Source organism: Podarcis cretensis (genome assembly GCF_951804945.1).
Source record: "Podarcis cretensis genome assembly, chromosome: 1".
Classification (NCBI taxonomy): domain Eukaryota; kingdom Metazoa; phylum Chordata; class Lepidosauria; order Squamata; family Lacertidae; genus Podarcis; species Podarcis cretensis.
In genome coordinates, this window is record NC_137170.1 from 125,893,718 (window position 1) to 125,907,382 (window position 13,665).

Here is a 13,665-nt window from a genome sequence, read left to right on the forward strand (position 1 = left end):
ACGAGTGATCGCCAAAGAAGAACAGACAATGTCATTTTCAGAATTTAGTTCATGGAGAAGGCAGCAGCACTGTTTGTATCTAGTCGAGGAAGCTGGTGAATAACAGGTCAGCCGCCAGCTGCACTGTTAACTCTGGAAACTGGCACTCTAAATAGCAAAGCACAAAGATCATCAATTCAACACAGTGTTATAATACTGAGCTCAGCATTTTGCTTCATCAACAGCTCCCCTCCCCGGCACAGCACCTTTTTTTCTCTTCTGGTTTATGACTGAATTCTAGTACATGAACAACCCATTAAGCTCCAACACCTGCAGTGCCTTTATCTGAAGAACACTTCATCATGTAATATGCCACATGTATAATAGCATTGTGGTGGTTCTAAAGGAAAGAATAGTGCCGGTGAATTTATTTAAGGTCGGGAAAGCAAAGTGGCTGGGCTGTGTGTTTTCCGCACCCTTGACTACAACCTTAGAAATCAATCAGCATTTCTACTCTTTATGCAAATTTTTATTAATCATGAATAGGACGAAGGACCACCCTGACACTGCGTGCGACTTGCAATACAGTGTTGTCTTGCTGTGGGAAGACGGCGTAATATTATAGCTAAGAGCAAGGAGCAAGGAAACCTCCCATTCAAGTTTCTCCTCTGGAATGGACTTGTTTGGTGGTTATAGGAAAGCCTCTCACTTCGTTCCCCTCCCATTTACCTGCCTTACAGGGTTGTTGTTACTGACAGGGCCATCTTACCAATAGGTGCTAGGGGTGCAGGGCACCTGGGCACCTGGGCACCGGGCTCGCGGGGGTGCCAGGTCGAGAGTCCGGGGTCGAGATTTGGAGTCCGGGGATTGGGAATAGCCGACAGCTGCTGCCTAGTGGAGAAGAGCCCATCAAAGTACCACAGCTCTTCTGCTGTGGGCAAGCTCCGCCCTCCTGCGTGCCTGGGATTGGCGGACCGCCGAGAGGCCCGCCCAGCACATGCTGCTCACATGAGCCTTGGGCTCAACTGCTGTTGTGCTGGGCTCTGCTTGCCCACCCCAGGCGCTCGGCTCCGGCCTTGCTCTGCTGCCGCCGCTGCTGCCTCGGGCTCCTGTGTTGTAGCTGAGGTGGCCAACAACTTTGCCCCCCCCCCCTAAAAAAGGGTTAACAACTCTTGGAAACTGGGGGGGGGGTGCCAGACGGATCTTTGCACCCCAGCACTGCATATGCTTAAGACGGCCCTGGTTACTGAGATCATTGTTCATCATTGTTCTGGGCCTGGAACATCAAAAATTGTTACCTTAATAATGGTTTTCATGAATGCCCTCATGAATTCTGCACGAATGTTCCATAGATGAAGTGGAAGCAATGTCTAAATACCATTTATTCTTGATGTACAGTGCAATTCCAGAAAAATGATCCAAAGGTACAGGACGAGGTCATCTTGCTGAACCTAAGCAGATCTGGGTGTGGTCACTGCTTGGAGAACACCAGAGAATCATCTGTATTCTGTCTTAAAATAAGAAAAGAAGACTGTAAATGAAATACATCTGTATCAGTATTGATAAGACACTTCATGAACATTTCCACTGATGTTCCTATGATATAGGCAAAGTTACTATGTTCATATTGGGGTTGGATGGGCCAGCATATTTCCTTTCTATATCAATTTGGCATATCTTCATAAGTCTGTCCTAACAGATTTCTGCACTGATCTAAAAGAAAATTCATACACAATTACGATTTTTCTCAGAACCTTTTCTAATTTTTTAATCCTAGAAAACTCACTGCTGCAAATGTCAGGGAAAAGAGGGCACTTTTTATCATATGTGGTGGAATGGTAAAAAAGATAAGTATGGGAAGTGATATATAATGAATTTTTTAAAATGTTTAAAATAACGTTTGTCAAAAAACCAGAAGCCTTTCTCTTAGGAAATTTAGGTGCAGATATACCGAAGAATTTGAGAAGACTGTTCATGTACGTGACTACAGCTGCAAGGATGCTCCTTGCCCAGCGATGGAAAGAGGAGAATACTCCGACAAATGTGGATTGGCAAATGAAACTACTTGATTATGCAGAGATGGCTAGACTGACTGGGAAAATCAGAAATCAGGAGGATCAAAACTTCAATAGAGAATGGGACAAATATAATTGTATTTAAAAGAACACTGTAAACACTCTCTGGCAGGCTTTGAATAACTCTTGCAATGTTACAAAGACTTTGGACATATTGGACAACTGTAGTTTGGATGAACTATAATATGCAGTTGACTAAGATATTTAAAGGACCCAAGGACGAAAATCCTAAGATTCGGAAGAATCTTTTTTTTTAGGTTTAATATTAAAAAAAAAATGTTAATTGCGTGTCGAGGTCCCCAGGGCCACCCCAATAACTCACACATCACACAGAATTTTTGTTTAAGATTTTGGCATAATTTTGGCCACAACTTTATTAAAATACAAATTTGTGAGTGGTTGCTTAGGCATTGGTTGCGACTATCTGCCCCCACCATGGGGGACAGACTGACTTTCTGCACGATGCGAAAGTCAGAATAGGGGAATACACTTTGGGGTAACCACGGAGCAGGGAACCTGCCCTCACCCCAAATGCAACCAGGAACTCACTGCTATGGCCCGAGCCCCCTTGTCAGAGTGGACAAGCAATAGTTAGCTCCCAATTCCTTTAACGGAATCCCTTGCAGCAGCAGCATTAGAGGGGCAGACACTCAACCTACCAAGGGCAGGCACTCAACCACTGCCCCTCAACCAACCAAACCATAAATCAATGCCTAACCGCAACCTTACAAGTTGTGATGATTTGCTACGCAGTAGGCAAAAACCAAATGGCCCCAGCCAATCAGCCAGATGGACAAAATTCCTACCGGGCCCCTGCCCCAAGAGCAGACGGCATAGCAAGGTCAAAGCGAACAACCCTAAGTCTAGGCGGGGGGGGGGGGGACGGGCAATCTGATGCACGGTCGAAAAGAGGAAGCCCTAGCCTCGTGCAAGGAGTTTTAGCATTTCTGGCTGTCAATCAACAAATGGCAACATTAACTTCTTCCCAACAAGAAGGGAAGCCCCAATCGCATCAGTGGCCAACGATCAATTAGCCCGCCCCCAACTCTGGAGTGTCCTGGCGGCCCCCACTGCAACACGTGCTCTCTGTGAAGGAGAACACGCTTTGTGTGATTTATTTTGTAAAACCAATAAAAATTATTTCAAAAATAAAAAAATAGAAAACTCACTTTAAGCACAGGTCTGCATGACCTACCAAACAAAATACAACATATAGGCCATACTCTTGACCACACTCAAGATTTTGCAGTCCTAGACTGGTGTGGGGAGGGCAGCAGGTTTATTAAACCAATGGTGGGCCCCCTGTCATAGTTGGTAGGCTGTGATGGCTCAGTAGAAGGAAAGTTGTACAGTTGTACATAATAATTCAATGCTGAACAGAGGCAAAGCACAGAAATGAAGCCACATCTACTTAACTGAAGTAGCTCCTGGTTACATAAGCAAGTAAGGTCCAAAATGTTGCATATCTTCCTCTAGATAAGTACATCTTGTAGTCAGAGCCACCGGTGCAAACCTGGTTATCTCCCATGTTGAATCAATGAAAACTACAGATTTTCCACTGAGCAAGTATACAATTTTCCATGTGTCCTGTTTAATTAAGCAGAAACGTACTGGAACCATGTGACTCCTGCCCCTCGAGGTTCCTATTCAATTTCCCATACAAACCTGACGAGATTGGAATTGGGTATCAAATAGGTTTATTTAAACACACACACACACAAACCCTGGCTTCATTCTTTCCAAATTTCCTTTGAGTAGCCTCCAGAGAGATGTAGATAGTCTAAATGCTGCATATTAAACTTTAATTACTTATTTCTCTGTTAGGCAAGTGTGATAACTAACATTCAGGAAGAGATCTATGCATCGCAGCGTTTTCAAGCATTCTGCAGCAGCGAGGAAATGAAAAATGACTCGGCAACCTATCACCAATCTCTGTCGGCACCTCCTGCCCCTCCGGCTGAACAGTGGGATGCCAGCTGGTCTTCTATTAACAGTAAATGGAAGATTCTTATTTATTTATAAGCGTCATTAATCTGATAGCTTTGAACGCAATTTGTTTTCCAAAGGAGAGTGCATGGAAGGTTTGCTTGGCACCATCAGGGCAAATAAAATGGATGGTTTATTCGAAACCCCACAATATTTAATCCCTGGTAAATTACGTTGCGGCAAGAGTTTTAAATTTTTGCCATTGCAGCCATCTTATAAACACAGAAACAAGTGCATATAATGTAGTGTATTCATTGTGTCACCACATGTAGCGAGGTGTGTTGTTTGGGAGCAACAACGATGCGGAGACTGGTGTGGATTAGAAGTGGCCACAATTCATATTGGTTACAGGCTTCCTTACCAGAGTTTGGTAGGAATCCAAGCACCAGTTTTCCACCTGCTGGAAACTTTCATCCACCCTGCACATGTGCTGGGAACTTGCCTGACCCCACAAGCAATATGAGTGTTTTGGAAGCTAACACTAGCCCCTAAGCCTGAGGCAATAGTATGATAGCCCAACACAGGTGGAAAATACTTCAAGGGGATATTGATCAATGATAATACACCCAAAAACACATTGAAAAACCAGTCTCAAACAAGATAGTCCTGTAGAGAAGATGCTACACAAACTCTTGTCATCTATTATGACTGTAATTTGGAAGCCTTGATAAAGATTGCCAATGATTCCAAAGGGAAAGGTGGATTAAGTAAGAAGTTAGAAATTTTCTTTGGTATGAGGCATCTAATCATAAGCTTGCATTTTTATTAAAGCTTATATGTTTGATCAGGGCCTGTATCTTAAAAGACCAGTCTTAGAAGACCAGCTGCCTAGAAGAACCTTGGCAATGTTTTTCTCCTAGACAAGGGGCCCCCTGATTTATAGCAGAAAACAATTCTCAAAGTCGTAAAAAGGGAATTACAGGCTGACAGCCAAGGTTACACTGACCCTACAAATTAAGGGTTGATAAATAGTAAAATGAGCCATATCTTCTTCCTAAGGTTAAAAAGGTCAAGAGCAGTGAAAAAGCAACTGGTCTGGCTGGCAGAAACAGAACATTTTTGGGAAGTCTTTTCTAAAGCTGTTTCTTTCTTAAACTAAGATCCTTTTAAGATTTCTTTTCCTTTTAAAAGGTTATTTATGTATTAAATATATTAGCTTAAATATAATTATGCAAAGGATTTAAGAAATGCTAGATTCTTATTTCATATAGTTGGAAGAGATCACAGGAGCCATCAGCCACCAGCCCCTCCTGCTAGACAGGAGACGCCATCGAGCACTCCTGATATATGGTTGTCAGGCCTTTTGTTTAGAAACCTTCAGATGAAGGAGATCTCTCAATGTTGATGTGAACTCAAAATCCTTGACATATGTTTAAGATAAAAATTCAAGATTAATCATCTGTTTTGGAAGGCAATAGGGCAAGGAGGGCAAGAGGTGAGCTGGTAATTAAGATTCCTTGTTGAGACACATGTAAGATATATTACTACTTATTTGTCATTTATAGATAGAAGAATATATAGCTTTTTGATTTCCATAAAAGGGCAGAAGGAAATGGGTGTATCTTTTGTGATTGGTTCTAGCAAACAGCCAATAGGAATTTCAACCAGGCTGATTGGACAGAGGCAGCCACAGGAGGAGCAAGGGGGCTGGATTAAGGAAATATAAGTGCTGGCCAGAATGGCAAGAGGCCAGGCCAGAGCTTGGTAACCATATACCACTGTGCCTCATATTTATTTGTCTGACAAATAAATTACTATTTTAATTTCTCTATTGCTGCGTTGAATATTTCATTCCAGCTAAGCGTTAACCACAAGCAGGGTGCTACAGGTAAAGAAATTTTAAACATTTGAAATATATTTTATGCTGTATTCTGGCATAAAGTCCTTCACAGATTTAACTGTGTCTACAAAAATTTCAAAAAAACAGGCCCCTTTATATTGTGTCAGGGGAGGGAGATGCTGTTTCTCTCGTTGTTTCTTCTTCCTCCTCCTCCTCCTCTTCTTGTTCTTCTTCATCTTCTTCTTCTTCCCCCACTACCAAGAAGGCCCTCTGCTTGGTTCTCTGTAGCTTCGCTTCTCACAGTGAGGGAACTGCCAGAAGGCCCTTGGAGCTGGACCTCAGTGTCCAGGTTGATATACAGAACAACTTTGAATAATTTGAAGAGGAGGCAAAGAAACTGAGTAATCAAGTGGAATCTGTATATTCAGAGACACAGATCTGTTTTCTCAGATGGAAAAAGTGACTGCAAAAAAGGAAGAGACAAATTTAGGGTGGAAGCATACTACTGTGTCTTAGATAATTTCCCGTGCTTACATAGAAGCTGTGAATATATTTGGATTCCTGGAAAAACTGAACAGTTCTTCCCAAAATAATGGTACACTGGAAAAGGATGCACATAGCCATTTGAAGATAATTTACAGTAAAGATCTGGTTGAATGCTATCATAGCTCTCTGCCTTTATCTAAGTCTGCCAGTTTTGAATGCTGAAGGAAAAACAGAATTCTCCAAATTAGTCTTTATTAAAAAAAAATAAGTTACATTGCACAAAGTTACAGTCAAGACAGTCATCATTATCTGTTCTATCTATAGATTGGGATCTTCTGAGAGAAATATTTTTTGGTAATCTCATCACTGAATTTGTTGACAAGAAAACTAGGTGGGGAGAAGATGAGATGACTTTTTAAATATTCTGAATGCAGCTTGTCATTTTGTGTAAATATTTTCTTTAACTTTAGTCATAAAATTTTAATATTCTGATGTCAAATATAGCTGGGGGTTTTTTCCAAATATTATATGTATTTTTCCAACTGAGGGGGAAATGAAACTGACATAAAGTGCTGTGGGATTGTGCTGTGGAATTTCAGGGATGGACCCTCAAATAAGCATTTTGCCCTCGGCCTCTCAGTGTCTTAACAAGACTCCAGTGCCCTATGATGCTCTGTTGACAAAAGACTTCACTTTAATCTATTGCAATAGAGTCACCAAACAGTGTCTAGGCCAGGGGCCAGCAAACTTTTCCAGCAGGGGGCCGGCCCACTATCCCTCAGACCTTGTGGTTGGACTATATTTTGAAAAAAATAATGAACAAATTCCTATGCCCCACAAATAACCCAGAGATGCATTTTAAATAAAAGCACACATTCTGCTCACGTAAAAACACCAGGCAGGCCCCACAAATAACCCAGAGATGCATTTTAAATAAAAGGACACATTCTACTCATGTAAAAACATGCTGATTCCCGGACCGTCCGTGAGCCAGATTTAGAAGGTGATTTGGCTGGATCTTGACCCTGGGCCTTAGTTTCCCAATCCATGGTCTAGGCTCTTAGCACCAACCCTAACAACTTGGCTCCACTCATCTCCACTCAAGTTCAGCTAATTGGACAACCCCTATGGATGCTTTGTACACCAAAGAGACAGTTATTGAAGATCCTCTCCACCTCCATCATCTTTGCTCTCTTGTTTTCTCTTCATTTTCTTCAATTTTGACCTTCTTTCTTTCGAATCTGGCCTTGGTAATGAGAAGACACCCACATATCAATCTTCTAGGATGTGTCTCCATCATCATTATTATTATTATTATTTTATTATTATTATTATTATTATTATTATTATTATTATTATTATTATTATTATTTTACATAGGAGGTGCGTGCCTAATGCTTCCTCACTCATTACAATTATAATGTTTACTTACTGTATTGAAAATCGGTCTGATTCAAACTTTTCTATATATATATATAAAACTCATCCATGCAATATGTTTTGAGAACCAGGCAGTCTCTGCTGATACATCCCATGGACTGGGATTGTCCAGGAATATAAATGTGGCTGCCTTCAAGCAGTTCCTACTATTATGGTGACCGATAAACGTACAGTGGTACCTCGGGTTAAGTACTTAATTTGTTCCGGAGGTCCGTTCTTAACCTGAAACTGTTCTTAACCTGAAGCACCAATTTAGCTAATGGGGCCTCCTGCTGCCGCTGCACCGCTGGAGCACGATTTCTGTTCTCATCCTGAAGCAAAGTTCTTAACCCAAGGTACTATTTCTGGGTTAGCGGAGTCTGTAACCCGAAGCGTATGTAACTTGAAGCGTATGTGACCCGAGGTACCACTGTATTGCCACAGTTGTGGAAATCACTGCAATGACCCTTGTAACCTGGACAAATACATGCCTCAGAAGAGTCAAGATGGAGGAGGTATTTTGAATGTCTGTGTGGCGTTTGTATGGAGGCCCAGGTCGTTTTGTGGACTATTGACCCGTACACCACTAATTCGCTGCCACCAACCAGGTACTCCCCGGTAAATCACTTAGTCTCAGTCAGGTTCTTAAGTTAACAAAGAAGAGTGTAGTTTATTGCAGACACAAATAAACTTTAACTGCATTCAAAATGTTGTTGCTCTTTACCTTGTTAGTCTTATTTTTATCCTGTCTCTAACTCTTCTACCTCCCCTCACACAAGAACCAACTGCACTAACTGTCTCTCTAATTCCAACTGTCTGCCAACTGCTTTCCCAACTGCCTTTCCCCAACCAACCAACTAACTAAAACCAACCAAGCGGCCCTTAGTGCTGGAAATAGTACTTGGTACATATTTATAAGCTATTCCTACTTCATGAGCCCCAAAGTTGAATGGCAAACAAGTTCTGGGAACCCGTGGGTCAGCTGAAGTCCTGACAAATCATCCAAATGAGACATGGGAAGTCTACATCAAAAAGGTAGATCTCATTTATGGTATGTGAGAAATTGTAATGGATGGCTGATGCTTTTCTGTGACTTCTGTCAAGGCATACATGATGTAACAGGGCTGTGATTGAGCCATGACAAGAGAAGAATTAGTAATCCCAAGGCTTCTGAATATCTAACAGCTAAATGCCTTGCTCTATGGATGCATGTGGCTGGAAGAGATCATAAAATCATAGAACCCCAAGTGTCATCTCATTTAAGTTGCTGCAATGCAGGAATCTAAATATATATTTTATTAAACAATTTCAACAAAACAAATTATCAATCCAATTAATCAATTGCATTATCCCCCCCCCTTTTTACCTCCCCATCCCTCCCCCACCAAAGACTTCCCTCAACTCCCCTCTCTGATTTGTTTACACATATTATTCTCTGCATATTAAAAATTGTACATATCATTACTTTATTTGTCATATATTCTATTAATAAATTTGTGGATGTTTATTCAAAACCTGCCAAGGAGTCCAAGTCATTTTGTTGTTTTTTTGAATAGTTTGTAAAAAGTTCCCAATCTTCCTTGACGTCACGGTTGTCCTTCTCACGTAGTTTATGTGTCAACTTTGCCAACTCTGCATAACTCATCAGTTTTTCTTGCCATTGTTCTTTCGTTGGGATTTCCTCCTTCTTCCATCCTTGTGCTAACAAGACTCTTGTCGCTGTTGTGGCATACATAAATAAATTCTTTGTTTTTCTTGGCAGGTCTCGTCCTAAAATCCCTAACAAAAATGCTTCTGATTTCTTTACAAATGTCATTTTAAACATTTTTTTTTCCAATTTATTATATATCATTCCCCCAAAATTTTTAACTTCTCTACATTCCCACCACATATGATACATGTTGTTGTTGTTGTTTAGTCGTTTAGTTGTGTCCGACTCTTCGTGACCCCATGGACCAGAGAACGCCAGGCACTCCTGTCCTCCACTGCCCCCCACAGCTTGGTCAGACTCATGCTGGTAACCTCGAAAACACTATCCAACCATCTCGTCCTCTGTCGCCCCCTTCTCCTTGTGCCCTCCATCTTTCCCAACATCAGGGTCTTTTCCAGGGAGTCTTCTCTTCTCATGAGGTGGCCAAAGTACTGGAGCCTCAGCTTCACAATCTGTCCTTCCAGTGAGCACTCAGGGCTGATTTCCTTCAGAATGGAGAGGTTTGATCTTCTTGCAGTCCATGGGACTCTCAAGAGTCTCCTCCAGCACCATAATTCAAAAGCATCAATTATTCGGCGATCAGCCTTCTTTATGGTCCAGCTCTCACTTCCATACATCACTACTGGGAAAACCATAGCTTTAACTATACGGACCTTTGTTGGCAAGGTGATGTCTCTACTTCTCAAGATGCTGTCTAGGCCTGTCATTGCCCTTCTCCCAAGAAGCAGGCGTCTTTTAATTTCGTGGCTGCTGTCACCATCTGCAGTGATCATGGAGCCCAAGAAAGTAAAATCTCTCACTGCCTCCATTTCTTCCCCTTCTATTTGCCAGGAGGTGATGGGACCAGTAGCCATGATCTTCGTTTTTTTGATGTTGAGCTTCAGACCATATTTTGCACTCTCCTCTTTCAACCTCAATAAAAGGTTCTTTAATTCCTCCTCACTTTCTGCCATCAAGGTTGTGTCATCTGCATATCTGAGGTTGTTGATATTTCTTCCGGCAATCTTAATTCCGGCTAGGGATTCATCCAGCCCAGCCTTTCGCATGATGAATTCTGCATATAAGTTAAATAAGCAGGGAGACAAAATGCAGCCTTGTCGTACTCCTTTCCCAATTTTGAACCAGTCAGTTGTTCCATATCCAGTTCTAACTGTAGCTTCTTGTCCCACATAGAGATTTCTCAGGAGACAGATGAGGTGATCAGGCATATGATACATAGTACCTTCTTTTCCTTTACATTTCCAACATATATTTGACCAGGTGTTGTTCATTTTTGCTATTTGTATTGGTGTGGTTTACCATCTACACATCATTTTCATATAATTTTCTTTCAAAAGAGAACAATCTGTAAATTTCAAATCCACTTTCCACAGCTTTTCCCAATACTCAAATTGTATATTGAGCCCTATATCTTGTGCCCATTTGATCATAACTGATTTGACCAGCAATGCAGGAATCTAAACCAAGGGTCGGCAAAGTTTTTGTGGCTTGGGCAGATTCACAGTCCCGCAGACGCCGTGGTGGGTCAGAGTGTGTGTGCGTGCACACACACACATGCACAAATGCTATTTCCAGCACTCCTTCTGGCACGGAGGAGGCGTGCGCAGCTTCCCATTAGTTGCAGGGGCTTCCTGAAGCCAATGGGAAGCTGGCCAGCATCGCAGAATGCGGTCCTCGCACTGCTCCACACCAGTTTAGCGCATAGCTGTCAACGTACAGATTTGAAAATAAGGGACCAGATGCCTCGAAAATAAGGGATCAGCAGCCAAAATAAGGAATTTTAGCCAACCAGCTCCTTTCCTTTTCCCCATAACAGGTATGTTCAACTTCTGAGCCCCTCCGAGCCAAAGGTAGAAAGCCCAGCCAGCAGCCAAACGAAGCCTCAAGCGGTGATTCCCACAGTGCAGCAACCCGGCAAAGCGGATGCAGCAAGGAAAACCACCGTCACCTCTCCGCTGGGAAGCGCTGAGCAAAGGCGAGTCCCCAGGCAACACGGCCGGGCACAAAGCATGCAAGCTCCACCCCCCAGTCATCTTAGACTCCTTATTGGGTGAGCAACGCAGCCAAGCAACACAGCTGGAGCCTCCCTCCTCCCTGGCCGGCAGGGAGGGAAGGAGAGGAGCTGCTTCCTTTGAAACCTGGGAAATTTAAGGGACATTTAAGGGAGAGCAGCAGGAAACGGCGCTGGGATAAGGGAGTTTCCCGCCAAATAAGGGATAGTTGACAGCTATGGTTTAGCATGGTGCATGGGAGCTGACTGAGCAGGCAGTGGGGGTCCATGGGCCAGTTAAACGACCCCGACGGGCCACTTGTGGCCCATGAGCCTTAGGTTGCTGACCCCTGATCTAAACTAAAGCATCCATGACAGATGGCCATGGATGTTTTCTTCAATGAGCATTGGTGGACCATGATGGCAATTAATAGTTGCTAGACATCTACTGATGCAGATGAGGGGTGAAACCACTCTTCAACATTTGTCTGTGTGACATAGAGAAAAGCAGGTTGATTGGTTGTTAAGGAAGGAAGGAAGGAAGGAAGGAAGGATTCCCTGGAGGCCAAGATCCAACTTTGGGACAAGTACTCTTGGCGAGAGAATCCCAGCAGTGATTTAAAGTCACAAAATATACAGCAAAGTAAATTGTGGAAGTATAGGAGGTTAGACCTTTGAAATATGCCCTTCAAAGTTTCCCACTTCCCCCAGAGTAGGGGAAAGAATGGCTTACTTACAAACTCTTCAAAGGTCTGGTTCATGCGCTTCAGAAAAGTTGCACAGGAAGTAATACTTAGGCTAGTTACAAAGTGGCAAAAGTTCAGCCATACAGTTGAGCTGGAACAACCAGCTCAAATCTCTTCACATGGTAAGTTTCTCAGGTAGATGGGGGGGGGCAATAGGATTGATCAATGAGTATGTAGTTTGCACATCTGTGTGCACAAGGCGGCAGAATGTTAATCAATAGCTTACCTAGAAATTTTATTTAGAGTTGTCTATATGATTGTGCACTCAATATATGATCTATGTAAGCGAAATGTCTACTAGTTACAACTGAGGCTTGGAATGTTTGCAATATTTGAACTGTTCTTGCTTACTTAAAATCAATAAAAAATTATATTGGGGGGGATCAACAATTGCACCCATTTTCACATGAATGCTTGTAACATGTGTAGAGGTAGCTTGCAGTGTAAAATGAAAAGCACACATCAAAGAAACAGCATTGGCCCCAGTATTCTCATCTAATGAGAAAATAGATCCTGTGAATTGCTACTCCTGGAACTTCCTCTGAAATACAGCAAACAAACACACAATGGAAAGTGACTCCAGTATACTATGTTCCATGCTTTTCACCACGGCAGTTCAGGTTCAAAAGACCTGAGATATAATTTCACATGATGATTCCTGATTGATGTCATCTTTCAGAGAGAATAAATTGGAATAAGAAATGCAGATGACTTTTCTCATCTATGGAGACATATAAATATCTGAAGTTGCAATTCACATATTGGGTTTTTAAAAATTGAAAACGGAACTTCAATTTCACAGCAGAATAAAACCATTTATTGTACCACCCACGTTATCTTCTCTCTTTTTTTAAGGAAAAAAATGGTTCCCCCCCTAAGTGCATTTTATTTCTTGTATTTATTTAATGAGGTAATAATCTTTGCTGTTCTATGTATTTGAATAAAGCTGGGAATTACCCTCTTTTAGAAAATAAATTGTATTTTAAATATTCATAACATGAAATAATAATTTCCCTCTGCTGCAGTTACTGCTTTTAGACCGTGTTTTTATACAGGTAAGATAATTGTATACAATGCTATCCAATCAGATTTTGGTGGGAATGCATTATTGAAACAAGTAATATGAATGAAAATGGTTTCTTCCTATCTTTTTTCATAATGAACAGGATCTCATTACATAGATCTCCCTAAATGGAAAAATGTGAACACTGCAATCATATATTTAAAAAATGAGATGTTCATATGCACCCAAAGTAACATCACAATAGCTTTTCATAATCTCAGTGCATTTCCTGTGTTTTAAAAATCACATTTCATCATAACTGTGACTAAATAATCTCAAGGATATATTCAGGAATGTGATACATGAAACCAATTATCTCCCCAAAGCATTCCTTTCCCCCCCTTTTATCAGTCTACAGTGTAGGCAAAGTGAATCTTAATAATGATGTTCCTAGTCTTAAACTGTTAGCAATTTTGGTTCACTTTTCAAT

At 41.7% G+C, this 13,665-nt stretch overlaps 1 long non-coding RNA gene across 1 annotated transcript in view; it reads right to left on the reverse strand.

Moving 5' to 3' along the window:
- Positions 1–13,665, reverse strand: part of LOC307220494 — a 25,770-nt gene continuing 12,105 nt past the window's right edge. The window contains exons 2-3 of the long non-coding RNA XR_013840895.1: positions 1,278–1,486; positions 1–147 (exon numbers count right to left, since the gene is read on the reverse strand). This is a non-coding gene — a long non-coding RNA (uncharacterized lncRNA). The remainder of the gene's footprint in view (positions 148–1,277; positions 1,487–13,665) is intronic.